This window comes from Elgaria multicarinata, chromosome 6 (assembly GCF_023053635.1).
Source record: "Elgaria multicarinata webbii isolate HBS135686 ecotype San Diego chromosome 6, rElgMul1.1.pri, whole genome shotgun sequence".
NCBI lineage: Eukaryota > Metazoa > Chordata > Lepidosauria > Squamata > Anguidae > Elgaria > Elgaria multicarinata.
This window is the reverse complement of record NC_086176.1, coordinates 70,983,166-70,999,092: the sequence shown is the minus strand read 5'-3', so window position 1 is coordinate 70,999,092 and position 15,927 is coordinate 70,983,166. Positions and strand designations below refer to the sequence as shown.

Sequence of the window (15,927 nt, the reverse complement as noted above, 5' to 3'; positions counted from 1 at the left end):
CCTCCCACTCGGCTTGGGAACGGGAACACTCCGCTTGTACCCAATGCAGGCCAAGATGAGGGGATTAGCTGGTTGCCTTAAGCCGCAAAAGAAAGGGCCTTTTCCAGACCTCTTGCTGGCCTTTCGGCCGGGAGCCGAGCCTTCCGTTAGGCTTCCAAACCTCGCGCAGCGGAACAAAACGAAAGCTTCCTCAGCAGGCGGGCCGGGCAAGGCAAGGCAACCGCCTCAACTCGAGGGCCGCCCGTATTTGGGGTTTGGAGAGGCGGAGCGGAGAGCAGGCGGTGGGAGGGCTCGGAGGCAGGCGGTGGGAGGGCTCGGAGGCGGGACGAAGTTCTCTCCCTCGCACGGCGTCAGGAAGGCAGTCGCGGCCGCTTGCTCGAGTCCGGGGAAAAGCCCCGGGGTGGCCGTCGAACGCTGGAAGCAGCCGGCCGAGAGGCGGCTTTTAGGAGGTGAGTAGCTTGCCGAGGGGGCAGAGAAAGAGAAGGGGCTTTCTTCGCCGCCGCCACTGAGGGGAGGGCAAGTTGTTCCTCGTGCGCGGGCACCGTAGCATGGTCAAGCGGGCGACTGCTCCATCCCTTCAGCTCTGGGGGCCAGCCCGCCGACGCTTTCCGGACTCCCGCTGGAGCGGACTCCTTTACATTCTTCTTCTTGCTCTTCTCCCCACGCCAACGACGGGCGGCCGCTGCCCCTGTGCCCGCCTGCCAGCCACCCCGCTTACTTTCCTCTCCTTACATGCACCCCATTGTATGCCCCTCCCTTGCCTTTGGACCAGGCGAAGTCTGGGGATCTCTCTGGGCACCTGCCCCTTCCTTCCTTCCTTCCTTCTGCCTCCCCGGTGGCTCCTGCGTGTGTCTTTCCTCGCCTTCTTATCCGGCCGAAAGAGGCTTCGCCGCTCTTGCAGCCTCCCTTATTTTGCTGTTGAGCAACTTTTATTATTATTATTTTTCCGCCCTGCCCTGCGCCTTTGACAGTGCCCGGCCGGAGGTGGATTGAGGGAGAGAGCAAGAGCAAACTTGGGCGCTGCCTTGCTTGGGCGATGGGCACGTAAGGATCGCCTCTTATCCGGGTTTGGGGGAACGAATGGAGGGCCGCTCCGACTAGGGAGCTGCTAGATGTTTGATCAAGGCAATTTTTGTTTTGCTTTGCTTTGCTCCGCTCCCCCGCCCCTCTTTCTTGTCTGGTTTCCGGGCTGGAGATTATGATTGTTTTTGGGGGGCTGCTTCTTCCGAGATTGTGTCTGGACTAAGGGGCGTGTGTCACCAGCGGCGGGCAAAGAAGAGCGTTTCCCTTGGGAAATAATAATCCTTTTTGGCTGCGGCTGGCGAGAGAGTTAAGGATCTCTCCAGCAGATAGCCCCCCCCCCTCCTTCGCAGGGCTTTATCGCTTGCACACACGCGGCTCACCCTTCTTTCTTGCCCTGTCTTCTGTGGGGTTTATAAACTCCATGTTTTGTGGCTTAATCCGTTATTTCCGATCCGCTGAGGAGAAGGAGAACTAGTGTTATTTCTCACACCTTTAAAAAATATATGAGTAAGGCAACCCAGGAAGGGTTGTGCTTTTCACCTCAAAGTTTTCCATGTCAGCTTCCATTGATCCTAAAACTCTGCTGCGGTTGTGCTAAAGGCAGAAACACTGCTGGACACTTCAGAGTGTGTGTCATCATTATCATCATCATCCTTATTATTGTGTGCGCAAGAAATGCTGTGATGAGGTCTGGGTGACTTTGGGCCAGTCACAGACTCTCAGCCCAGCCTACTTCACAGGGTTGTTGTTGTGAGGCTAAAATGAGGAAGAGGATTATGTAAGCCGCCTTGGGTTCCTTGGAGGAAAAATGGCGGGGTATAAAGGCAATAAATGAATGAATAAATAAATCTTATTATCTAAATATTGACTGTGTGTGCAGAAGTAATGCATGCAGCTTTCATCATCTATGGCAGAAGTCTAAATTATGTTGATGCTATTTGTTGTGCCCTCAGTGTTCATGGCACATTATATAGAAGACAGGCCCCTGCCCCAATGAGCTTTCAGAAGAAAACTCCACATAGGGGAAACGAAAATAATAAGTGGGGGGAAAGGGATAAAAAGGGGGAGAATGTTCAATTATTTTAGCTACATGTACTTAGGCTTAATTACAGTAGATCATGGGAACTTGAGGTTAAATCTCTCTAGATCCAGGACCCACCTTTACCACACCTGCAACATGGCACCACTTTACATTTTGTGCATGCTGTGCCTCTCTCTCTCTCTCTCTCTCTCTCTCTCTCCCCGATTTTCTCTTCTCCTTCACCTACTTCTTGCTTGCTCTGTTTCTGTCTCCCCACTTTTCTTACCCATCTTTCCTCTTAAATGCAAGCAAATGAAACAAAATAAATAATGGTGCTGCTGCTGACCCAACTTTATTAGGGGTACAGCTGAGCTTGAGTGCTGACCCCAATAAGTTGCAGGCCCAACGAGCTATGGTAAAATATTTCTTGATATCACAATTTCCATTTCTTAGAACTGCAGTGTTTCCAGTTCTAGGCCATGCCGGGGTTGACTTGTATAATAATGTTCATTGAAACTTTGACAAGTATCAGCTGCTGAGAAAAAGAAAACTTTTATTGGTGCAAAGGTTAGTCCCAAGGCAAATGTAGAAAGTACCCTTTCTGTTTCTTGTGTTCAAGTACTTACAGAGAGTCATGGTCTTGATTCTGTGAACTTTTTCCATATTGGATCAGTATGTTAGTAACCACATGGGGACGACAGAATAACAGATAAAGAACCACTGAAACAATACTTGCATTGGACAGCTAGTTCCTTAAAATGCAGAATGATTGCTTTGAACTACATTATCAAATCACAGGCTAAGCCTGATTAGCTTGCTTCCAATATTCTGGACTAAAAAAAAAAATACCTACCTTTATACTAATTGACCTTCAAAATGTTTTAGAATAGGAAAATGATAAACATGCATAGGACTGATAAACATGCATAGGATTGTCTAAGCATACATAGCATTGTACCCGAAAATACTTTCATCTCCAAAATGAGCTGTTTTCTCGACACAGTGCTCCCCCCCCCATGTGTTTAACAGGTAGTGAAAGAATGAACAAGGCACAAGTAGAGCAAGATTTTATTTCTTTTTATCAATTATATGTGATGTTTTAGAATATTGTTTCACAAACTTCATTGCACCATTGAGATTGAAACTTCTCAACAGAAGTTATGGGTTCATGAAGAACACTGAATATGTACCTGCTATTTGATCTCTAGATAAGTCCTACTCATAAATATTAAACCATGGATTTTAGTGTTTAGTGTCCATGTTGACCTCTTCCAGCACTTAACGTTAGGGTGATTGAACACAATAGGTAGTTTTATGTGACCCACAAATTCGTTCATTTTTTTTTTTTAAAAAAATCTCTGATTAAAAACCTCTCGGCAAGATTAAAAAGCTGCTGTAAAATAAATCTGGCTAGTCACTACAAAACTGCAGAAGATGAGATAGTACTGAACTAAACATATATTCTTTCTCTGCTTCCTCCTCTTTACTTGTGAGTTTCTCCTGTGTTGAATTATAGATTGTAAGCCCCTTGAGACAGGGACCTGTCCTCTTATACTTTTGAAAGCACTTTGCACAGTAATGGTACTATATAAGTAATAACAGGCAGATGAAAGGTCCGAAGTAGTGATGTGTATACTTATTCCAAAGTGTTGTAGTGCCCCCTTTCCCCATCCAAACTACATGGGTACTGTAGTTTGGAATATATTTTGTATAAACATATTCCAAACATACATGGGAATATGTTTTGTATAAAGCAACCCTCCCAAAACTTGTGCCGCTTTTAATTATGCTAGTGTACCCTATCCCTCAGCAAAATGAATTGTGTAGTGAATTGCATAGCCACTGGTGAGATGCTGTAGCAGCCTTCCCCAACCTGTGCCCTCCCCCGATTTTAGGACTACAACTCCCAGAATTCCTGACCACTGGCTATGATGGTTGAGGCTGATGGGTGTTGAAGACCAAAATGTCTGAAGGGCACCAGATTGGGAAAACTGTGCTATAATGTCCAGTTTGTAGCATTGGCTTAGGGGTCTGGAGGCATCAGCCTATCCTGAAGCCTTGGTGAGAGGAAGGGAAGGAGGACCTCAAGAAAGCTGATGCAATTTCAAAAGCTGGGTGAGCCAGATGTGCACCTCCCTATCAGTTGCAACAATGGTCGGACAGGGAGTAAGGCACCTGGGAATTATAACTCCTGATTGGGGGCTTTTGAAAAGGTCAACTGGTTGCATTGAAAGCAGGCCTGTGTGGGCTTTGGACCTCAATCATGTGTGGGTGAATTTGCAAAATGTTTGATATGCTACTCACTACAGTTTTGTTAAGGACTGAGTACTTTCTATCATCCCTGATACACTTTAAAAACCAAGCTGTCATAGTAACTTTTTATTGTTCATTCTTGTCCATGCTGGGGCTTTATCCTGCACAGTTCACATAATACAAAAAAAGAAAAAAGAAAAAGAAAAGAAAATGCTCAACAGTGCCAATGTAAAAGGATATAATAATCTAGGTATGCAGATTTATGTCTGTGTACACTTTTTGAGTAAATAAACTCTTCTTTAGGGAGAGTATAAGAACAAAACTGTCTTCCCCCTCCACAGTGTCTACAATCTAAAGCTTTTTTTTTTTAACTTAAAAGCATCTGCCATATAGCATTACAGTGCTCTGAGCTTTTGTAGATCATGGCACATCTTTCTGATAGTAGGACTGCACTTGGGGGGCTATTTACCTACATAATATTTTATGTATCTGCCTGCCTTCTCCTCTGAGCTCTTTCACTGGTGTGAGCTGGATAAGTACTGCCGGAAAGCTGCAAGGCAGGGGAAATAGTGTTTAGAAGACTGCAGTCTCTTGCAAAGGAGACCGTTTACCTGTCTGGTTGCTGTTCTGGAAGATCATCTTATATTCAGAGTGTTTCCCTGACCTTTGGTGGGTGCTATCCACCAGGAATTAACAATTTGGTATAATCCAACTTCTGTTCCTTCCAAAGGGAAGGTTGTTTAACAGAAATATTTCTAAAAGGTTTCTGTATTTTGGGCATCAAGACATATCTTTGAAAGTGTTTTAATTATTTGTAAAACATTTTAGTTTGCTCTTCCTTTTCTGCTGTAAAGCATTGTGTTCTCAACCAGAGTACCAATCAGCCTGGATATATGAATATCCCCAAACAAGAATTGTGAAAGATAAGATGCATAATGGCTTTGTTATTTTCACTCACCACACTTGCCATAGCAAGTTTGCCTTCATTGTCAGGTGAGTGTGAGGAGCGGCCAGCCTTCTACCCAACTTTCTTAGGCTGAGACTGCCGTGTTTTTTGTATTTTATGTATGTATTTTATTGTATGTTGGGTTTTTTTAATATTATTGTGATGATGTTTTCTGCTGTGCTGGTCTATGACCAAAACAAACAAACAAACAAACTACCCAACTTTGAAGCAACAGAGGTGGCTGGGGATCATCCCAACTCCAAGGTTGGAAGGAAAGCTGAAAAAGTTTAGTTGCCTTGTTCCAGCATGCCTTACCTTGGAGCCTCATGTCACAGACCTTTCGTGCAGGGCAAGCTGGCTAGCAGGAGACTTCTGTAGCTACTTGGAGGTGAGCTGCCCAGTCTACCTTGCCTTGGAGCAACCAAACCAGCAAGGAACTACAAGCCCCTTTCTGCTCCATTGCAGGAAAGGTTGGTGAGGGGTTTTCTTGGCTGCTTCCACCCAGCAACAGCCACATTTGTGGCACATTTCCTACCTGCCTCTGTCGCAGAAAAGGCTATCAGGGAGCTTCCTTGGCTGGAATCTGATAACTACAATTTCTGGCTTGACTAACAAGCGAAGCCAAAAATTGTAGGGACCAGGATATAAATTTACTGTCTTTGTATACTCTACCGTTATACCCCAAAACTCAATTTAGTACTTATTTCTGTGACACAAATGTTATGCCCATTGGAAGTGGTTGGCATAAAGTTTGGTCTTTTGGCCTTGCAATCAGATTCTATTAGTTTTTGAACTTGTGGTATGTGTTGTTCTTTTAAAAAAAATCAAGCTTGTTATGGAGAAAAGTGCAGTTTTTCTGTCTCATTCTTATTTACCAAATCCATGCCTGTTGTCTCTTACAGTTCTTTTTTTAATGCTTGTTTTTTCTTTTCTTTTTGTCACTTAGGATTTTCTTTAGAATGCCAAGCCTGTCTTCTTACCCACACCTTTCTTTAGGCCAGTCTCTCGTATAATATAATCTCTGGCCTCTATACATTTATCATTGACTTTGGCCAACATTATTAGCATGGCTGTTAATCAAGTCAAGATTAATTTGACCTGCTGGATAAGTAGGCCACCTTGTATTTGAGCAGATGTTATTTGGCTATGCTAGTAGTTTTGTAAATGTGCCCTTGCTATATGCTAATAGGACTGTAAAACTTACTTAGTACTATAATCTAGAAATGAACTTCACCAGGTTATACTTTTAACAATACATACCTTAAGGCAGAACATATTAAGGGTTTTATATTTTGCTATTTATGATAATGTGACACCAATATGGCTGCTACTATTACCATAGACAAAATAATGTGGATTCGTTTCGTCGGTTTTACTGAATATTTCCTCTCTGTTTCTAAAACAAAAGGTAAACTATTAATTGGAGAATGGATTGATCAGTGTAGATACCCTGCTGTGTACATCTGCTGTTGGCCTGGCCTTGTTGCTACTCTTCACTTGCCCTGGAGGAGTGTTCTTGCTTCTTATGTGTAAGGGTGTACAACTTCAGTCAGCTGTCAGACTTGCAGTATCTGATTATTTCTGTCAATCTGATGTCAGTTTGAGGACAGGGAAAGTACTTACAAGAAGAGATGCTGTGACTTAAATATTACATGCTTTAGACAGGTGGAGAAGCAGTTATCTTCCAACCCCTGGAGCTCTTGTCAAGTTCCATTTTATATGGCTAACAAAGTTGCTCATCATGTATCCTGTGGCTTAAAATATGCATGGGCAGTTTGCGTGTGAAGTTGTACAAAGGAACTCCCCTAGATCTCACATGTAGTTCGACATACTAGTGGTATGATACTAACCAAATTAGACTGGTTTCATATGGGAAAAAAGTGTCTACATTATCTGAAACCTTTCTGCTGTATGTGAACAGCATGGATTTTTCTAAATCTCCAAAGTTGAAAGTATTGGTGATTAACGAAGAATGTGTCCTGTATGTATTTGCTTATCAAGTATTGACTCTGAAATTATGATATCAGGACCAGGGAAAGAAGCAATGAATATATGAGTACTAGGCTTTCCAAAAATGTTATTAGCTGTTTCTTCAAAATATTTTAGAATTTGGAAAATCAAATTTAGTTCCACAATCTGCCCAGCCCTTGTTGCACATGTACCAGCCGACTATTATGTGGAACCAAATCCCAGCATAACTAGTCTTTCTTGGGCCTAACTAAGTCTTTTTTTTTCACTGACCCCCATTATAGCACACAATTTTATCTCTTTCTTATTGATGCTATCAGGTCAGGCTGATCACAATTTTAAATGGAATCACAGAAGATCCTTTTCGTTAGAGTCACCTGCAGATGTAGTTTTAGATAGGATGGAAGTAAGGGTTGGGGGTTAATTTTTAACTATTCCTCAAAGTTGGTTACTAGTGGGTTTGAGAACAGAAAGGAACATAATCTCTTATATCCATTAACTTCCTGATCAAAACTTAAGTAGAATGGAAGAGAACATGAATGTGGATGGAGGAATCCAGGTCATGGATCCAGTTTCTTCATAAATTGCAATTTTTAAAGTGCTGTACCCATTACCTATTCTTTGACATGCCTAGCGCTATATAAATAAATAAATAATAATAATAATAGGCCTCTGCCTTGGTAATAGGGTTGTATCTGTAGTAAAGAGAACATTCATGACATAATTTCTTTCTTTGTTGTTCTCCTTCCAAGCTAGGGTGAAAAACCTGAAAAAGCCTCTCCCTTCTTATCTAGATTCTGTTGACCAGCCATACAGTCCATAATTCTGTAACTGCAATTCTGTTTATCTAGATACCTTGTTACAGAAATGTTTTTGATGTGCTTCAGGCCATTCTGAGAAATGAGAATGTGGCTGACTGCAATAAGTCTGTATGTGTTGCAATACCTAAGTGGTCCTAACATATCATTTGTTAGATTTTTTCGGATTTTCTTTTCTTTTCTTCATTTTAGCAGTAAGTTCCCCAGTTTGGATTTAAGTATTTGTTTCCCCCCTCCTCTTACTTACCAACACTACAATATTAGTTAAATTACATTTGTTGCTGGGAGATGTTTCTGCACACGATTTGCTTTCCAGTGCATGCTTAAAGCTTTGCAGAGCTAATAAGAACAGCAGCTATTGTGTTCTCTTGCCGGTTCCATCACCTTTATTTGTCTTGCTTTAACTAGTATGCAGTCTTTAAAAAGAAAATCTATTCTCAGTTGAGTCCCTGGACATCCATGGCACAGCTGGACAGTATGGGATTGTAACTTGAGCTTTCTTCCTGCCAAGTTATCAGCCTATCAACTAAATACCCTCTGGTATAATGAAAAATTGGGAGGGAAGGGGAAGTTCCTGTCTCTCTTGTCCCTGCCTTGATTTCTTTCTGGGTGCTTTAATGTTAGCTCTATCTGCCTTATGCCTAGGTAGAACTGATACTCCTTTTGTTTTAACAAGTACAGCATTCACAGTTATGAATTACATTGCCAAAGTTAGGCAGGCCCTGTTGTTTGTATTGGTGATGATTCTATTTTTTCCCCCTAGTCAGTTTCAATAATGGAAGACTGGCTGTTCTTGACAAGAAAAAATTACTTGTGCTTTCCTGAGATCAATGTTTACAAGCAATAAAATTCATGTGGGTATTGTGCTATATTCAGGTGCAGACACTAATCTTCAGAATTTTGCTTTAACTGCAGTATTTGCCTATTGAGCGTTTATTTCTCTTTTGCTAATATTATTGGGATGTCATTTTAATGACTAAGCACATATTGTTTGCATTGCAGGATAAATATTTTGCAATGTTTATTAACTGTTCTGAGCTTTGACTATCCTCATAAACTTCCTTTGCTTTCTGTGTCCCTTCAGACAAGAGCCACCAATAACTTTCCATAAACAGAGATCTGTACGCCTACTACTACATGCCAGGATTTGTGGTTTGTGGTTGTAATCCCTCACAGGCATTAGGAAAGGAATAGAGCAGGATATCTCTGAGCCACCCCCGCCCAAATAACACCCCATATGGGGAAACATAAGAGCAGCTCTTTTTGAACTGCTTTCTTGGGATGTCGGAGGGTTTTTCCCTTTCTTTTCCAAATCCAGTATGGATCAGCATGGATCTATTGCAAGTGTGCACTCCGTTGTTCCAGATCTTGTAAACCACCCAGAGAGCTTCGGCTGTGGGGCGGTATATAAATGTAATTAAATAAATAAATAATAAATTAAATCTTGGCTGGTGGGGAAGATGGCACCATCTGCTTTAGGATTCTGACCTCTTGAATGTCCTGAAGTCCACCCCCTCAAGTTCCCCACATCTCTCAAGCAGAATATAAGTAGAGCCATGCTAGATCAGACCAAGGGTATATCTAGTCCGGCATTCTGTTCATACAGTGGCCAGGCTGATGCCAATGGAAAGCCCACAAGCAGAAATGAGTGCAATAGCACATTCCCAGTAATTTGTTGTAATGTATTGTGATTTTAAAAAAAAAATCTTGTGATTTTTTAAAAAATATCTTACTATAGTGATACTTTCACTTCATTTTTGCTTTAGAACATTATATTTTGTGAAACTCCAATCTGGCAGCATAAAATTAATCAATGTATTACGGGGTAGGTATTGCATATGGTCGGCTTAAGCAGGATATTGCACTATGAAAGCGGTATATAAAAGGCAGGCGCCACACTACTGCTTTACAGAGGTATTGAAGTGCACTGACAACTGTTGGGGCCCATGGACACATACCATATACTGCTTTCATACCGCTTTCATAGTGCAATCTCCTGCTTGGTGTGGCTCCTACCTTTTATATATAGTTTTCATACCGCTTTCATAGTGAAATATTCTGCTTAGTGTAGATTAGCCCACTGTCTACATCTATGTACGTTTTTTGGGCTTTACACATGCAAAAATGGGACCACCCAGAAAAGGATGCAGTGCACCTCAACCCCTAAGATGACTCCTCCTGCTTTCTTTGAAACAGGAACTTTCTAGTTCTGTTTCAGTCTGGTGGGGCAGGTGTTCGGAAAGGTGGAAAAGGGAAAATGACACACACACACACACACACGGTCCACTTTCCCATACCCAGAGTCCTTTGCCTCCTTAGGAAGGGAAAACTTGAGGGCTCAGGTTTGGTCTGGCAGGCAGCTCTGAACCTGTGCTTTTTGTAGCTATATAGCCAGTGGAGTGGTTCTGACAAGTGAGAACGAAGAAAAGGTTGCCTTTACCTTTCTTTCCTCCTGAAATATTCCTATATTTTGCCTGAAGCAGTTTTTTTAAAAAATAAACTCACGGCTTGTTTCTAATGTTACTTCCCATCCCCCTTCCAGGATAGCTATTAGGGGCTTGAGCAGGCCAATCCCCCCACAACTAACTCAACATTCCATATATTCTAGAAGCCCACCTGTCCCTGTCAAAATATTTAGAGCTTTAAAAAAAGATCTTACTTTTAATTTACCAACTTCAGCTTACTTAGGGAGTCCACCAAGTATGGAGAGACCACTCCCATATTTTTGGGTGACCTTATTTTTCTTCCAAACAAATAAGCACTCAACCACTGGAGTTTGCTATTAGAGAGAATGATAGTCTGGACATCAAAATGGTTAAGATATTTTTCCAACACAGAGACCTGAAATTTAGTGTCTGCCCTTCCAGGTTGGGGCATGATGTTGATCTTAAAACAGTGGCCAACGCTTTAAATCAGCTCAAGCCAAGGCAAAGAAGGGGTAGAATACTTTATTATGAGTGTTCCAAACATGTTTTTACTTGGGAAAGCAGGAAAATTGTTCTTGCAATTTATAACTTACCTGTGTATGCTGAATAATCCTGCTTTATAATGACTAGCATTGCAGAGGAGAATAAGCAGGTAGAATGTCTGTAACTTCCGCCTTCACAAATCTTTTAAAATCCGGAGATTTGGAGGCATACAATTGGCAGGCAGGAATGTATGCATGCTTCTACACTGCTTTGAAGGATAGAAGTAAAATATATATGCAAATACAGTGTGGGTGGATATGAGGAGAAAGGCAGGAAATGTGGAACAGTGCATGTGTGTTAAACTGACAAGAAATGGATAGGTATTGAAGGCAGTAGGGAGGTTGGGCCTTGATAGTCACCCTGATGTGACAAGGTAGTTAAAAGTTGTATCAGAGTAAACGTGTAGGACTAGTGGGCTTCGTAAGTAACACAGCTGTATTCTACCTCATGGATGTACTTAAAAGCAATGCTTTTTTATGACAAATGTTTCAAGGGCCTTTTAATAAATTGAGTGATTGATTCTGACTTGGAGATTAAGAAGGATTTTTTTCCTGTTAAAGCAATAGTTAATTTAAATTATCTAAATCCCGCACAAAATTAGGCATCCTTGAGCCTGTTGAAATCAGTGGGTTTAAGCATGCATTATTCTACATTGGATTGAGGCCATCAAGTAAAAACTTTTGCCTTTTTTTCTACTCCTAATAGCGATGGGCACCTAATATGCTTGCTTCTGAAATCAGGGATGCCATAGGGATCCCCTGTATTTTTGGTTGGTGGGGAGATTTGGAATTTTGAGAGACTGTTGTGGACACTATCCCAAAATGGCTGCCATGGTGGGCATGGCCGATCACAAAACACTCATTTCCAAGAAGGCAAGATGGTGAGACTAAAAGAAAAGTTACTTGCCAAAGAACCCATACACAAGGCAGAGGTGGGCTCTGAGTTCCAAAACACAAAAACACTCTGTTGAAACCAAATAAAGGTGGTGCTAGAGGGCTGCCCTTGGCTTTGCAGCATCACCACCTCCCAGTTAAACAAAAACACCTTATGGTGCAATCCTATGCATGATTAGACAGGACTTTTTTCTGTCTAAACATGTATAGGATTGTTCCCCTTAATAAATAAAATTAGAAATAGAAGGGGCAAAGAGCCTGGTGGGTACCAAGGGAGGTGTGTATGAGCTGATGGGTACCTACGGGGACTTCTTTGGAGACCCCGATGATAGAGCAATCTCAAAACAAAGTCTTTGAAGCTGCTGGGGGTAGAAGGGTGACAAAGCACATATATTACACTCACTACTGAAAATGTGGAGAATTGGCATTTTGACTTTGACTGCCTTTTAACTATGTGCAACAGGGCGTAGAATGCCTGCCAGTGCTAGCATATGCAGATTATACTGACTTTGTGGGTATTAATAGAGAAAAGGTGAGATGAGGTTTTGCCCCAAATCATCTTTCTGCTGTTCGTGAAATTCACTCCAAGAAACCAAATATTAGAAATACTACAAGGTTGATACCAATGTTAGGTAGTAATTACTGCTTTTATTAAAAGCAACGTTACTATGTAGCATTGATTGCTTTGAAAATATCTGAAGTTGGTTAATGCTGTTGGCTCTTCAGTGTTTTACTGATTTTAGTCAAGTTGAAGTGGGGATATTGTGGTTTGTGCATGAGAGAGAGAGAGAGAGAGATTTGTGTGTGAGTGTTACATACTTGATTTCTCACAAGTAATTTAATAACCATAATGTTCAATTGGTAGTTTCCCTTTAAAAGAAAGTGAATAATGCAACAAAGTTGAGAATGTCACCAGATGCCACTAGAGGCTCCAGTAAGATGCATCTACCAGCTGTTTTTCCTGGAATATGTCCCAGGATGTTCTGGGGACATTTGGTGCTGTCTGCATCTCCTTAGGGGTGATTATCCTAATTACTGTTCAACTTCTGGCTATGTTGTGGGCAAGAGCTGTGACTTCCTTACAGTATTCTTTCTGATATCTGGACAGATGCTTGAACAACACTATTCCTTACATTTTTCCTGATTGAAATGGCAGTTTGGGATGCTTATTCATGAGTAGAATGTACCTTAAAAGGCTGTTGAGACCTCTAAAGTGCAAGTGCATTTCCTTGGCTTTGTTGACATTGGTAGTGAAGATGTCTAGGAAACCATGTAGTAATTTGGGCTGGGATTGTTTAGGGATGGGGCTGTCTACATGCTATTTTGAATTTTTGATCTGCTTATATCACAATCCAACTTAAGACTGAAATAAATCAGTGTCTTACATAAACTGTAATTTTGTTCACCTTTAAAAACTGGGATGGAAATGATACTGTAATGTTGAGAGACCAGTATAATGTCTACATAGATCAATATTTTAAGTATTGCGGCTTAACCATGGCTTAGTATATTGTCTGAACAGGCCCAGTACCATCAGCTAGTGCTTTTTTGAGTATTTTACTTTGGTTAGCTTTTTTGGTCTATTGTTCTTAATCCATGTTGTGCTTAGGGATACTTTTGGCTGCATAGACGAACCTGTAGACGGCATGTGGTCCTTAGTCCAGCCTTCTACAACCTGGTGCCCTCCATATCTGTTGGACTACAACTTCCAGAATTCCTCAGCCAGCATTGTTGGCTGGGAGATCCTGTAAGTTGCAATCCAATACATATGGATGGCACAAGGTTGGGGAAAGCTGCCAGAGTATAACTGCCTTTGATAGTAGAGAAAATCATCCTGGCTCCCCACACATTGTATATAGAAAATTGAAAAACTTGGATATTTTGTGCAGCATGCTGATTTATTATTTGAAACTCTTTTAATAGTGAATCATGAAAACATTTATATCTCCATACCAAAACTAATTTATTAGCTCTAGGAGTAGTTTGCTTTGCATGTTCATATTTTCAGTTGGCTACCAAAACAAATACACGATTTCCCCATTTTAATTAAACTTGATTGTACTATACTGGACTCATTAATTGTCACCTGTAATAATAAGTAGTGTTGAATATATTGAAGACTCATAAACAAGTTTGACAATAATTAAATTGGAAGCATGTATATATGTGGGATAGCAAATGTATTATTATTACTAATGCAATAACACTGTTTTCATTGTTGTAAATCTGTTTGCTAATAGCATATACTTACCATTTAGTTTTCCACGTATTCTAGATTGGCTCATCTGGAATGCTGAAAACCAGGGTGGATTTGATTTAAACCATGATTTAAATCAGAAAGACTTGATTTAATCATGTGACTCCCCCCCCAAAAGCACTCTAGTCATTGAATTTTTTTAAACTTAGCACTTAAGAGGTATGGGGTTGATTCTGTGTACATAGATTTGCAATGGGATTGTGATCTCTGCAGACACAAATTCACTGTTTTGAGAACTGTAAAACCAAGCATCTGTGATAATATCTTCTACATAGAAAAATTGCCCAATAATCTTACAGAAACCTCTGGAAGAGCATGACATTGTGAATGGATTAATTAAATTCATTTACCAAAAATTTTAATCATTGCATTAATATATAGCCTAATGCTACATAATTAAAAACTAATCCTTATTTCATGATGAATAACCTTTGGACTATAATGTATCTTAAATAGAAAACTATCTTTAGATAGATTTTTCCTCAAAAAGCATTTTATTAAAAAAATCCATTTTAAATTTTAAAAAATCCAATTTAAATAAAAAAATTAGATTTAAATAAAGTCTGATTTTTTATATGTTTTTTTAAATCATTGATTTTTATTCACCCTGCTGAAAACCATTTTCTTTGTTCCTGCCCAGAAGTATTATCTGCCTATTTACTTAGGAGGAACTGTTCTCAACCTACTCTTTGTCTTGTTTTGCAAAGTTAGAATGTTTGATATTATCTAATGAACCAGTCTGTAATGTTTCAGGTCAGTTTTACTTTTTTGTGCCTTTTTATCTCTGTTTGCAAATTCTCTTTTCATGTGGTCTCATATTAATTGAAGCTTCCCAGCCACGAGTAGCTTAGTTACAGCTGCAGTGTCAAGGTATGACCAAGTGACAATTGTATCTGTGTTTCCTGACTGGGCTAATAAAGGGAGTGTCACATATTTGAATATTTTTGACTACTTGTATCATTTAAAAGTTCAGTATTCTCTTCCATTGTTTGCTTTTATGTTTTTATAATTTGGATTTGGGAGGAATTGAGGTTGCTTAAAGGGAGCTGGGAAAACAGGACACTAAAAGAAGGGAAGGCAAGTGTTAAATAAAGGATCTATAAAGGATCTTTAGTTTTTCAGTACTAAAGGACCAAGTTAAAACTAACATTATACATCAGAAATATGTTTGTTAAACTTAATGAAATATAGGGAGTGGGACTGAGGTGTAGTCATGCTTAAAATAGACATTGAAATCAGTTGGGATTTAAGTTAATCTAAGTATGACTACAGCTGGATTCAACCCAATGTACACAGAACTTTTAATTCTGTAAACTCTAATTTAATTAATGGTGCCTTACTCTTTGGAATGTTTAGTTTCCAATAAGTAAACCTTGCTTGCCAAAGTAGTCAAGAAACTTATTATTGGCTATTCCCCCCACCCAAAAAAAGAGACAACTGCTTAAATGTGCAAGACTATCATTAACAATAATGAATACAATGGTGTGTTGACTCCTGGTTTTACACTTTTCTCTGCAGCTACAAGGAATATTTAAGATTAAGTTATGATTTCAGCAGAAACAAAGGGCTATTGCATTTTTCCCCTTATTAGATTTGTGTAAATTTTCTGTTAAACATTTGTTTAGGAGAATGGGAAGACAGCTAATTATCATCTCTCTCGTTCTCTCTAACTACAGGATGCTCTAGTAGTAACTACAGGAGTAAAACAATTTTTTTAAAAAAAATCTCTGATGAAATAGAATATAAAAAATACTATGGATATCTGTCCCAATGTGATTC

The 15,927-nt window shown here is 40.2% G+C and overlaps 1 protein-coding gene across 5 annotated transcripts in view; it reads left to right on the top strand.

Moving 5' to 3' along the window:
* Positions 1-345: 345 nt before the first annotated feature.
* Positions 346-15,927, top strand: part of PAM (peptidylglycine alpha-amidating monooxygenase) — a 156,351-nt gene continuing 140,769 nt past the window's right edge. For all 5 annotated transcript variants that reach the window (XM_063129560.1, XM_063129559.1, XM_063129557.1 and 2 more), the window contains exon 1: positions 346-449. The gene's annotated coding sequence lies outside the window, so the exon portion shown is untranslated. The remainder of the gene's footprint in view (positions 450-15,927) is intronic.